This window comes from Ambystoma mexicanum, chromosome 4p, assembly GCF_040938575.1.
Source record: "Ambystoma mexicanum isolate Mex_15411 chromosome 4p, UKY_AmexF1_1, whole genome shotgun sequence".
NCBI classification, from domain to species: Eukaryota; Metazoa; Chordata; class Amphibia; order Caudata; family Ambystomatidae; genus Ambystoma; species Ambystoma mexicanum.
The window spans coordinates 783,881,047-783,894,811 of record NC_090927.1 but is presented as its reverse complement, the minus strand read 5'-3'; the positions used below and the strand labels follow the sequence as shown (position 1 = coordinate 783,894,811).

At 43.8% G+C, this 13,765-nt stretch overlaps 1 pseudogene; it reads right to left on the bottom strand.

The window, feature by feature from the left end:
• Positions 1-6,538: 6,538 nt before the first annotated feature.
• Positions 6,539-6,657, bottom strand: LOC138460425 (U2 spliceosomal RNA; annotated as a pseudogene).
• Between the last annotated feature and the right edge of the window lie 7,108 nt (positions 6,658-13,765).

The window sequence follows — 13,765 nt, the reverse complement described above, 5'->3', positions numbered from 1 at the left end:
GGGGTCTGAGAGGTCTTCCACTTTGGAGGGGAGGGGATGTACTGTGGCTGTCGTTTGAGGGGCTTGTGGTACAGCTGCCTCTGTCGTTTCGGGTGCTGTCGCCTCCTCCTCTGCCTCGGGTGGCCCCGTGGCTGGGGCCTGAGGAGCTGGGGTGGTGGTTCCAGCTACCTCCGGTTTTGCCGGTGTCGCGGCGACCAGGGTTGGTTTCTCCGGCTCTGGAGCTGGGGTCGGGGTTCCAGCTGCCTCCGGTATTGCCGGTGCCGCGGCGACCAGGGTTGGTCCTTCCGGCTCTGTTGGTACCGTGATGACCAGGGTTGGTCCTGGGGTTGGCTCTGCCGTGCTCGGCTTTACCCGGGTCTGCGGGGTTGCCGCTTTCTCCGGGTGTGCCTTGCTCGGGTTAGCCTTTTCCTGTGCCTTCTGTGCCCGTTCTCTTTCCAGGCCCTCATTCCTGATCTCCGTCATCAGGGTCATCAGCCCGTCCGAGGCCTTTTTGCTGATGACTGTTCTCCTGTCCCTTGGCGGTGCCTTGGCCGCCTCGGTTGTTGGCCTACCGGTCGGCTGCAGCCCCTTGACTGCTCCGCTTGCCACTTGGGCGTAGGACTTGGCCGAGTACGGGCACCCGTAGTACGTGTGCCCTTGTGTGCCGCAGAAATTACATCTTTTCTGTCCCGTGCACTCGTATGTGTCGTGGTCTGTCCCCCTGCATTTCCGGCAGAATGGCTGGGGGCATGCGTTGGCTTTGTGTCCCTCGCCATTGCATTTCCTGCAGGTGAAGGGTTGTCCCTGGTACCTTATCCTCCCTTCATGTGCTCCGAGGTAGAACACCGATGGCAGGTGCTTTAGGTCATCTCGACCTCCGAAGCCCTGTTCGAGTTCTAGCGTGGCCCTCCATGAGGTGTTCCAAACCCCATTGGCGTCCCTGATTTTGGTGGGCCCATCCTTGATGGTGCCATACCGCTTCAGCAGGGCGCCTATGTCCGATTCTGAGACGTGCGGGTTGGTCATCTCTACCGTTATCCTTCTCTCTCGTGACTCCCGTTGCGTCTCCATCTCGAACGTGCTGTACGGGGCCTCCTTTTTCTTCCCTTGGAAGATGTCCCAATATTTCTCGCAGAGGGCCTGCGAGATGAATGTTAGGAGGAAGACCCCGCATGACAGGTAGTCCTGGAAGCTTAGGACCTCGCTGGGGCTTACCCCTGCTCCCAGAACCACCTTGTCCCAGCACATCTTGCGGTCAAGCATTGCCCGCTTGCCGTCTACCTCCTTGACCTGCATCCGGATGGTCTGTTTCATCCGGTGGTTCAAGGGGTAGGGCTTGCTCGCCCAGGCCGAGCCGTTTCCCCCGGGTTTGGCCCCTGTCACCTTGCCCTGGGGGTCTGGCTTGGCCCCTGTTGCCTTGCCGGAGGTCCCGGACTTGTCTTTCTGCCCTGGTCCTGGGCCTCCGGCCGCTGGTTGGGTCCCGCTGGTGCCCGGTGAGGCGCCTCCTTTCCCTCCAGCTGTACTGGGGTGGCCGGGCTGTGCCTCGCTGCCGCCTTTTCCTGCTGTTGGGGGTGCCCCCGCCTGGGTCCCTGGGTCTCCTTTTCCAGCTCTTCCGGCCCCTGTTGCCGGGTTTCCCCCAGCCCCTGCTGTTGGGATTCCCCTGGGCAGGGGGGTCGGGGTGTTCCCAGCCCCTGTCGCTGGTTTTCGCCTGGCCCCTGTCTCCGGGTCCACCCCGCTGGGCGTCTCTGCCGCTAGCGCCGGCCCACTTCCATGGAGTCATCGTGGGGGCCTTGTCCCCCCCTGGACCAGCGCTTCGCCTTGCTGCCCTGAGCTCTCTGCCATGTCTAGGATGGCCCGTGCTCGATTTTGCCTTTCCAGCTCCCCTGAAAAATGAGCCAAAAAGCCCGCAAAAATTCGGAAATCGCACTCGAGTCCTACTGGGTCACTTTTTGTCCTGCCAAGCGCTAGGAAGTGGGTTATGGCTGCAAGCAACCAAGCATAAATCCCCACCTCAAAGGGCCGAGTCCAAAAAGGATCCTGGGTAAGGTGTTAGGAGAATAAATTCTCCAGCATAAATCCACCTATGCGCCAGAAATGATCACCAATGCCAATAGTATAAATTCAAATCAAAAAAGATAACATTTTTTTTTTTGAACGGTCTCCACATCTCCCCTTACAACCGTCCCATTCCTCCAGCAAATTGGAAAAATCCAATCCGCGACTATACGCCAATTAAAAAGGTTTCAAATTAAACTTGAATTTGGGTAAAAAACTTGCTGTCAAAAAGAAGACTGAGTGAGTACTCACTCTATCCCGGATTATTTAAGTGGTGAGAGTCCTCCACTTGTCTTGTTGCCAATAATCGTTAGCTGTATTTTTATCTGATTTCTTGGCATCAACACAAAAGTATGTGTACAAGTGACACAGCATCAGTTGTACACATTCTTGAGGGCTTATCTTTTTATGCTGGAGTACAACCAGGCATCTTGCTTTCCACAAAGCTTGTTTCGTGGAAACTGTGATTTTGTAAAAACGTGCTGCATTTTCTTTCCCTCCACCCCCTCCAATCCCTGTGAGTACTTGGTCAAAGGATACATGTTGATGTTTGGTTACTGCAGCCAAAAGTGGCTTTACTAGAATCCAAACTTGCGCTGCAAAAAGACAATTCCATATGAAGTGTAGAGTAGTCTCTTCATGTTTGCATCTGCTCCTAGGACATTCCGCAGATACTGCCAGTCGTCTTTTGTGCATGAATGCCTTTAAGGGGAGCGCATTGTGTAATGCAAGCCAGGCAATGTCTTTTTGTTCGTTTGTGATTTTCGAAGTGGATAACAAGTTCCAAGTTTTTTCCAAATGATCTCCAGAAAGGTTTCCCACTGGCTCTGGGGTTTCGGTTTCTACCATCTCTTGTAAAATCCATTTAGGATACAAAATGTATTGTTTTGAAGCTTCTAGATGTTGTATTTTTGGGAGAAAAATTTTGAACATTTCGTATGACTTTGGTGGGTCCAGAGCTCTTGGGCTGATGTTTGTGGATTGAATATATTTGTACTTATGCAGGAGGCGGCTGATAGCGTATTTAATATATACTGCTGCGTATTTAATATATACTGCTGCCTTCGACTGCGAATGCTTCAAAGTATTTATGCAGAAACATATATAGTGCACTGGCAGGACTGTGTGTAGATTAGGAATTTCTCTTCCTCCATTCTTTTGTTTTTTGTGTAGAATGTCTCTACGTAGCCGATCCATGCTAGAGTTCCATATGAATTTGAAAAAAAGTCTTTGTAGTTTTTTTGTTTGTGTATTTGTGGGTGGAAATACTAATGCCACGAATAATATTATAGGCATTAAAACTGCTTTGATTAGAAGTAGTTTCCCTTCAATGGAGAGTTGTCTTGATTTCCAAAAGACTATTTTGTTTTCTAATTTCTCCTGTACTTTATTCCACGCCAGTATCCCAGGTTGTCTGGTTTGGAAGTGGATGCCTAGTACTTTGATTGTGTCTGCCACTTTCATCACTTCACATTTAGCTAGGTTGTCCCAGGTACCTATGGTTAACAGGTTGCTTTTTTCTTTTTTTATTTTAAAGCCTGCCGCCTTGCAAAAATCTTCTGTGTGTTGAATGGCTTTGTTGATGGATTGTGCGTTCGTACAGAGCACTGTAACATCGTCCATGTACCCCATACATTTAGCCTGTTCCTTTGGTAGTCCTGGTATGAACGCTCCTTGGATATTCTGGTCGTTTTTGATTTTCCTGTGTAAAGGCTCGATTGCACAGATGTATAGGATGGCTGAGAGGGGACATCCTTGTCTTACCCCTGACAGTATCGCTATTCTTCCAGAGAGGTGTCCATTTACTCGCACCTGGCTGAAGGCATTCTGATATAGGGTCGATATGTATTCAATGATTTTCTGTGGGCACCCCATTTTTGATAATATCCTTTTAATGAACATATGCGACACTCTGTCGTAGGCCTTTTCAAAATCCAAGGACATAACGCCTAGGGATGATTTCCTCTGTACTGTGTGTTCAATGGAGTCTAAGGGTCAAAAGGCTTTCGTGTATGCGTCTGTGTGGGACAGCGCATGTTTGGTCTTCTTGAATGAGTGATGAAATGACTGTTTTCATTCTATTTGCTACGACTTTTGCTAATATTTTATAGTCTACATTCAGCAGAGATATAGGTCTCCAATTTTTGATGTCCTCCTTGCAGCCTTTTTTGTGTAGTAGAGTGATTATGCTTTGGATCATAGTTGTTGGTAATACGTTGTTGTCTAAGCTTTCCTTGTAGACTTTAAGAAGGTGGGGACTAATTTCGTTCCAGAAAGCGATGTACCATTCTGTTGGTAGTCTGTCGCTGCCTGGTGTTTTGTTTTTTGACAATTGTTTGGTGGCATCGAGTACCTCTAAAGGAGATAACTGATCCTGAAGACTCGTTTTTTGGTCGATAGAAAGGTTGTCTTGGATTAGTGATTCGAAATGCAGTATTTGTTCTTCATCCAGTTCTTTTGGAGTATATAGGTCTTGATAGAATTGTTCGGCGACTTGTTCCATACCGTGTTGGGATGTTTGTCTTATGCCGTCCTGGTCTATGAATGCTTTTGGAATGACTTTAGCCGTATTTGTTTTTTTAAAGAAGAAGCAAGAGCATTTTTCATTTTCTTCATAGTCCTTTACTTTCGAGTTAAAAATGATAGTCTTGCATTTGTCCGTTAGCCATTTCTGGATCCTGTCTTGTATATTATGTTTCTCTTGGTTGACGTCTATTCCCATGTCTTGTAATTGATGAAGGGTTTGTAGACATCCCACCAAGAGTCTATAGTCTTCATTTTTTTTGTATGCTTTATTTTTTCCTTCTTTGATGAAGAAATATTTTGTTTTCTTTTTGGTATCCTCCCACCAGTCAGAAATGCTTTGTGAGTGGCTTTTGTTATTTATCCATTGTTGTAGTGCAGTTTTGTAGCGTTGAACAATGTCTTTATCTTCAAGTAGTGTAGTGTTCAAGGCCCATGTGTTTTTTGTTTTTGGTAGGTAGTCTGCTTTTGTTAGATGTGACACGATGATTTTGTGATCCGAAAATAAGTTCACAAGGGTTTCTGTTGCATGTGTTCCGAAATGTTTCGTGGTGAATATATAGTCTATGCGGGATTCTGTTTGTCCTGCGGCGTCTCTCCATGACATCATAGAGCCAGGTGGTTTATTGGCTGCATGAGTGTCTTTTAGTTGGCAATCTTCTAAAATTTCTTGTAGTCTTTTTGATGAAGTATCCAGTTTTTGTGCTTCTCGCTGATTTGCTTTAGATTTCCGATCAGCAGGGTGCAAAATGCAGTTGAAATCTCCTGCAATTATAGTGGGTACTGTGCCAATTAGGAAGATTTTCAGTGTTTCGAAGGTCTTTATTCTGTCTTTCTTAGTCGCATCAGCGTAGACGCTGAAAAGTCTATGTTCCGTTTCTTGGAAGAGAAAATCAACTTGGAGTATTCTTCCAGGTATAATTTCTTTGCTAGATTGTATGGTAATGTTTTGTGTCTTGAACAACACTGCTGTACCTGCATTTTTATTGACCGTACTTCCCGACCATAGAGATGGGCCCATAGGCCAGTCTTTTTGCCATTTGGCTAGTGTTGGGTCCCAGTGTAATCCACACTCTTGTAGACAAATAATATCTGCAGTCAATGTCGCTAAGAAGGCCAACAAGGTGGTTCTCTTAACAACGTCGTTGATGCCTCTTACGTTGAAATTAATGATTTTTAGAGTATCCATGATGATATTTATTTAGGTGTTGACTTGTGTTGTCTGACCACCGATCTACTACGGTTTGACTTTGTTCGCTTTCGGTGCTTTTTCTGCCCTCTTTGCGTTGTATTTGTGTCTTCGTCTTCAGATTCAGATGAAGAATCTGAGAGCACTCTGTTTCTTTATGGGGGACTCAGCTTTGTCATTTTTGTTTCTCTGTTTCTTGTTGTGTACAATGGTGCTCCATGCTGTTTGGGCCTCACTGTTTGTTTTGCACACTTGCAGAAGTGTTGCTCTATCTCTTTCCGTGGTGGTTTTCTGGGGAGTTGCTGGGATTTTGGAGGTAGTTGGTAGTTGGGAAGGGGGTGTTTCGGATATAGGACTTTGTGAAGGTTTCTTATTTTTTTGCTTATTATTGTCTTTGTTTATAGATGTTTTTGGTATATTTTTTTGCTTTGGTATTGCAGTTTTCTGGCTGCATACGGTCGGCGAAACATCACTTTCACTTTCTTGTTCTGGGTTGGAAACATCCATTTTTTCCATTTCTTGGTCGGAAACAGTGACATTCCCGTTTTCACCGCTAGGGGGCAGTTCGCTAGGATTCTCTGTAGCTCCTGCAATCTCCTCCTGCATTTCGACTGGTCTGGATTCAAAAACTGATGTGTGGAATTGCCTGTGTCACTTAGGGTGTTTGTTTGTTTCTTTAGGATTTATGGGTAAACTAGTCGAATTTGCATAATTAGATGCTAAATACATGCACTGCTCTGTTTCTTGTTTGCGGCCGTCTTGCGGCTTTGGTTTTCTTCATATTTTGTATAGGAAGGGTGTTTTTTGATGCTGGTCCTTTTGGCCATCTGCTTAAAATCTCCTTTGTTTTAAGTAGAGCCTCGTGCTCTTGGATACTACACTTGATCTTAGCCAAAAGGCCGAGAAGCGATGCCCCGAAAGGGTCCGTCGGAAAGAGCGCTGCTCGGCAGCTCCCCCGCTGACTCGGAGTCGCCCTCTGCCGTAGACTCCCAGGCACCTCGGAGGCGGCCGGGCCTAGCGTGCGTTTGCATGAAAGACCAGCAGCCCCGGGTCCGTTTTTGCATGGCTCCGCCCCCACATCTCCAGCAGCCTCATTGCCAGGGCCCAAAGTCACCCCGAGCTGCCTCCTTGATGGTGTAAACACCACTGTGAAATACCAAAGTATTGGTATCATTGAACCACAGACTATCACCTAAACCCTTCCCACCATTGACAAGTCCCTTTGATTCCATAAGGCTAATATTTTACTTAGGAAAGTATTTCCTTTCACATTCTTACTATATTACTGCCCCTTGCGAAAGGGACTCCCAAAATATCCACATCAACATAGGATATATAGGCACAAGGCCGACTATTCCATGATCCATACATTAAGCATTTGCTTTTCTCAAAATTCAAGACCGCTCCCGATACCAGACAAGCTAAAAGCGTTGTCCATGGCCTTATTAGCGGAAAGCTCATCCCTCACAAAAAGAGTTACACATCATCCATGTACATCATGATTTTTAACACTCCCCGCCCCCGCAACATGTAAAAGCACAATAGATTGATCATGATTAACTAATAAACTAAGAACTTCAATTACACATATAAAAATCAAGGGAGACAAAGGACACCCCTGCCTCAACCCCACTTTGTATTAGAATTTCTCTAGACAAATGTCAGTTTAGCATGATTTTACTTTGCGCATTCTTGTACATGCACACCACCAATTGGACAAAGGTGCGAGGAACACCTAATGCAATCAAAGCCTTTGTAATCAACACATGCCACATTATTGTACACTCATAATCGAGGTTCATAATTAATTATGGTAAATCTCTTGCCTTCATGTAAATTAAATCCCTAGTCATGAATAACCCTTCTGCACGGTTTCTCCATTGAACCGCACACAATTTTGACTTATAAAATCATATTTGATAAACTCATTCAGGCGGTTAGCAAGGCACTTCGCATATAGCTTATAATCGCAATTTAATAATGTTATTGGTCGCCAATTCCTAATGTCCTTCCCATCATTTTTTTTTTTAAACAACATAATTAGAGCTTTATTGAAAGAATCAGGTAATACCAAGACATGATTACATTCAATATACAACTCCACCATATTGACACCAATTATTTGCCAAAATGTTTTATAAAACCCATATGGCAGACCATCTAGGCCCGGGGATTTTTTGCTTTTTGGTTGCAGTTAACGCTAGTTCTAGCTCTAACATCCAGGAGGTCTTTCTAAGCGCTTTTTCTGATCACTTGAAGGCAATTACTTAATAGTTAAAGCTTGACCTCGTCCGATGATTTTTCTTGATAAAGTTTTTCATAAAAAGATTCAGCAATTCCAAGTAAAGAAGGCATGTCTGATCTGACCTGATTAAGTTCATCAAACAATGCCTCTACCATATTACTGTTTTGATTATTGACCCGATTAAAGAAAAACAGGTGCACTTCCCCTGTGGATCTTATTAATGGCCATCTTGATTTTATTCAAGTCCTCCTCCGCTTCTAGGCCTAGGCTCCTCATTTTAAGTAGCCTATTCGCCTTCCTCTGTAGCATTTTTAATAGGGCTTGCTCTTTACTCTGCTTTTTCTTTGTGAATTCTACAAAAAAACAACTTAAATCTTCATTTAGTATCTAACCACCACTCAAGCGATTATTCAAAAAAAACCATGTCACTGCCCTCACTCCTTCGTAATTGTTCAACACAAACCTTCTCGACTGCGTACCTAGAGAGGACCGTACTCCAGTAAGCTAATATTCAGCTTCCACACCCCCTTCCGCCTTGGCATCATCTTGTCCATCACATGTTGTACTTCCAATAATCTGCTATGTAGAGCAGATCCGATAAATGTAATGTACGAATATTAAAAATGTTTTTGTTCACAAACACATAATCTATTCTGCTTTGCTCTCCTGATGCCGGCATTGACCACGTATAACCACCAGCATCTTGATGCTTCCGACGGTAGGCATCTTGTCACAATCAGACTTAATCTTCAGCAAGTTCATATTTTTATCAAAATTAACCTGCAAGGTTGCTTCATTAGAGTCTAGAGCAGTGTTGAAATCTCCTGCTAATATCTGGGAAATAAGAGTTCCAATAAAATACATCTTTCATTTTTATCACTACATGCATATACATTGGTGAGAGTAAAATCAACCCCTCTATAAAAACATTCAATTCGCCTTAATTATGTTTAGTAATCTGGAAGCTATGATTCATAAATAAGACAGCAACACCATAATTCTTGTTCTCATTAGACCCTGACCACAATGAAGGACACTTCCTCCATAGAGCCTCCCATTATCATATTTGGCCTGAACAGGCAGGCTACACACTCCTGTAAACAAATATCACATTTTAGCCCTTACAAATAGTTAATAACCACTTGGCTTCTAATGGAACTATAAATACTATGGACACTGACAGTACAAATACAAAGTGTGATTGACAATAGGAATTTCCATATCATTGTTCAGGCCCGACAGGTGAATTTAACTCTAGTTCTTCCATCTCTAAAACACTACACGCATCTTCCTCTAAGACTTCATACCTATTGAAAGTTGCAACTAACACCCCCCCACTCTACTCCCTTTGTTAAACTTCTCAACATTCCCCCCTACCAGATCATCTACCTCCTCAGAATCTGAAAGAAACAAAACTTTACCTCTCCTTTTTCACTTATTCACCCTCACCGACTCTGAATCCACAAGCCTTTTCCTGGATAACTTTCTTGAACTAGATAGATAACATACCAACAATGCCTTTTTCTGGCTCTTTCCATACTGGAGTAATTGCTCCCCAGAATGAATATTCTTATCTTTATCTGGAGTCTGAAAAGGTTGATCCTGATCATATACCACCCCAGATTCTTCCTGCTCATCAACTTCTTTATAATCTTTAACACGCTGTGCCTCCAATAGAACACTATCAGAAACAGATAGCCTCTACAATTTCCCGCTTCTCATCTTTAATCCCTTCAATACTCTCACCGGCTCACACAAACTATTGCTTTGACCCATTTAATTAAATTACTTACACCTCCTTACCTTTGTCCTTACCTTCCGTCCCTTTATCTGACACCACACTACCTTCACCCTCCTTCTTGCTCAAACAAACTGTCTGGAAATATTTGAGTACTCTCTTCACCCGACTTCTCCTTGAAGCCCTCTTCGATTCCCTGCTTCCTTGTTTGCCTCAAGGCGTTTGCAAATTTAAAGGGTATATATATATATATATATAGCGTTAGGTGGGGGTTTCCCCCCCACATATATGTTACAATTGCCCTTCACAATTCGGTCAATTGTGAAAAGGTCAATTGTTATTCGAACAGTTGTAAAACTAACAATTTGTATACCACCTTTTGAGACATTACCCTCCTCCTTACAATTCATACACATGATTTTGGAACACTCACCCCAATTATGGCCTTCCTCACCACAACTTTTACACACCTTGGGCTGCCCTGAATAAAACCCAAATCCTCCATTTAGTCCTAACACAAACGTCGGGGTAGGTGGTTCACGCCTGCAATTCTCTTAGGATCTGAATGAAGCTTTACATTTTCCCTCCACAAACGATTCCAAATTCCATTTGCATACCTCACCTTCTCCAAACTGCCAACATTTCCACAGTTCCTAACCAACCAAAAACTCAAGTCCTGCTCCTGCACCGTTTTGTTGTACATTTTAATGATAACCACTTCATTGCTCAATTCAGAAAGGGATTGCACGTCAAAAAATTCCAACTCTGCACTTTCCTTTTTAACAATGAACCTGTCCCAATAAGGAATAAATTTGGAGGCGCCTCTAAAGCAAACCTCCCATGCATGCCCGAATGCAGAGAAATCATGCAGTAAATATCAACAGAAATTTGCAAGGTCTTCTTTAGGACCAGCCTACATAATTCATCTCTTGTTATCTCTAGGTTGTCCGGCCCCTCCTCTGAATACTTTTGCTTTAATTGGAAGCGGACACAAAAGTGTTACTATTCGCCATGATACTTCAGAATACGCCCAAAGGGCGAGCTGTCTCTAAAAACAACCACTATCCTAAAATATCCTACTCTACCCAACCTGATGAGAAAAAAAACAATCTATCTAGCAATAAATCTATCCCAAACTCCACACACCCCAGCTGCCTAAGGTTTATCCCACCTCAAAAACGTCTTCAAAACATTAAATGCAGGAACACATTCATAAAAACAAATAACCTATTCCCCTAAATAAATTTTAAAAACCAAATCACTCATAACACGAAACCACTCCTGTGGCACCTGTCTTCAACAAAACAAAAGAGGGACATGCTGCCCGACAAACAGCCAGCGCATACCTCTGGTCAATATACACGCAGGGAACCAGCTCTGGCAGCCGCACCTTCAACAGCCACCCCCGCCCGACAACCACAAAGGAGCCAGCGCGTGAACCAAAAGCAAATAGCCTCCATTAATGAGGGCGCAAAGAGCCGCCAACGGCTCGCAAGAGCCGCGACATGCCCCCGACCACACCCCTTCCTCACCAAAGATAGGTGCACTGCCCAGCAGGCACAGACAGCGCGTCCCTTTCACCAATATAAATACAGGGAGCCGGCTTCGAAAGTCACGCCCCATCCCTCAGAACTCAATCTGCAGAAAAGGGGTCGACTTGGGTAATATGAATAACCCTTATGTTGATTGAATTCAAACATAGCTGGGGGATGTTTGAGACTACCAATTCCGTTGGAATCTCTTCTCAGGACCAAAGTGAATCTTCTGTTTCCATTAAAAATATTAAATAGGTTTCTCAAATGAAAACCCCCTTTGATTTTTTCACAGTAAATGCCTAGCCAGTTGGTAATGACTTCAACTGAAACAAAAGGGTTGTACATATGTACAGTTATGTGGGCTCTTATCTTACATAGTATAGTTCTATTTTCAGCCCATTAAGGGCTGGGTGAGTTACCTGTAGTTTTTATATGCTGTAATTGCTGCTTCTTCAGTGAAGGTGAAGTCATATGTGTTTGTATTCCTATGTTATTGTATGCAAAATAACTAACTTCGGTCTACCTTTAAAACTTCAAATAAAATGGTTTTTACCACAAAATCAAACTCCTTTGCCTTGCTGAGATTGGCATCAACAGATACGTATGGAATTCCTTAGCTCTGTGGCTGCATCTTAGTCAAAAGGCCGAGAAGCAATGACCCGAAAGGGTCTGCCGGAAATAGCGCTGCTCGGCAGCTCCCCCACTGACTCAGAGCAACGCTCTGCTGCACACTCCCATGCTAGCGTTTGCATGAGACCAGCAGGCCCGGCGGTAGGCTAGGTCAATTTTTTCATGGCTCCGCCGTCACATTTCCGTCGGTGCCAGGGCCCAAAGTCACCCGAGCTGTCGAGGAGGGCAGGATCCCCAAGTGCCCCCCCCTTAGATAAGGCTTGGCCTAACGGGGCCGGCAGGGGCAAGGACAGTGCTTCCCCCCCCCCCAAGTCTGCCTCCTCTGTTGTTGGTTGGCTGGCCGGCCGGCTCTTTATTCAGGGGAGCAGCCAAACAGCAGACTTTTGCTTCAGACACCTTCTTCCAAAACAAGGGAGGATAAACATGACATCTGAACGAAAAAAAGAGAAGAAAATAAAAATGAATATATTATTTGCATAAATATATATTTTTTCACATGTTTTCATTACAATGTATTGCTCACCTTAACGTCTCTGCAACTAAAGTGGTTTCCTTTAATTTAAAGTGTTTTGTTATTCCATGGATTTTTTTCTGCATATGGCCAGTGGCAACAGCCTACGGCCAGGCCCACTGTATATTTTAGAACAATACCAGTCCTTCAGCCATGGCCAGTGGGCACAGCCATTTTAGAACACTACCAGACCTCCCCATCTGGGTGCAAACTCCCAGTTTAACGGCTCCTACACTCAGAAATATAGTGTGCCCTTCGCTTCTTAGACCAATTACTGAACCAGGCACAGTGGTACTTGCAGCAGGTGTAGATTTGTATACTCATGTGATACTTTCAATTGCAATACAGGAATGACAAGATCAAGGATTTTATGAACTGCTGCACCAAATATGTTGTGTCTGCAATTGTATGCATCTGTCAAAAATTATAAGTAGGAAGTACAACACGAAAACTAAGGATCAGAGAACATCTCTCAAGTAAGTAATCAAGAGTCTACCTTTAGTCACTGGCAATAATTGCACCAGAAAGGAGACAAAAAAACGACATTAGATTCATTGGCCTGCAAAAAGTCAGATGAAGCATACAAGAGGGTGATGTAAAATTGCTCCTTAGACAAATGGAATCCAAGATGATACGTAGATTAAGATGTATTACTGTTGAACTAAACCGTGAACATGAAATTAGTGTTTTTTGTAATAGGAGAACTAAAGCCATAACTCACCAACAGCGATACACAGATACTACATTAAGACATAAATTGCATTTGAAGTCTACAGAATTGGACTTTCCAGGACAACTGGCTCAGGGAATATTGTAAAGAAAAGCTGTGCACATCAACTGTTCGAGATCATAACAGGTTGTTCAATTAGGACTGTATAACTGCAAACAACATGAATTAGACTAACTGGGAAATAGATCTAAAAAGTCTGGCCTTACAATTAAGGCAGTGTAATCATACAAGCATTAAGATTAGTAGAGCCATAATGATAGCGTAATTAGTATTCTCTGCATGTTAATTTAAGTGAGGCCTCACATCCAATAGTGCACAAATGTATTGGTATTGAGATCAGTAGAGCTATAATATAGCTAAGATTTCATCACTGTCTCAAAACTAAACGCAACATTCTGTAAGAGCTAACCAATAAGAATACCATTATGAACATTGGGCAAATTTACCAGTAACACAATGACCTATATAGTACTCTTTATTCAACTATAATAGCCGAAGACTTATCATGACTACAAGCATAATTTACCAATAAATTACCCAATAGAATTCGACTGTGTTTCAAGGCGCGACGAGGCAAGGGAGGGGGGCGGGGGGGGGAGAGCAGAGCGATCCTACTAGGCCAGGCAAAAT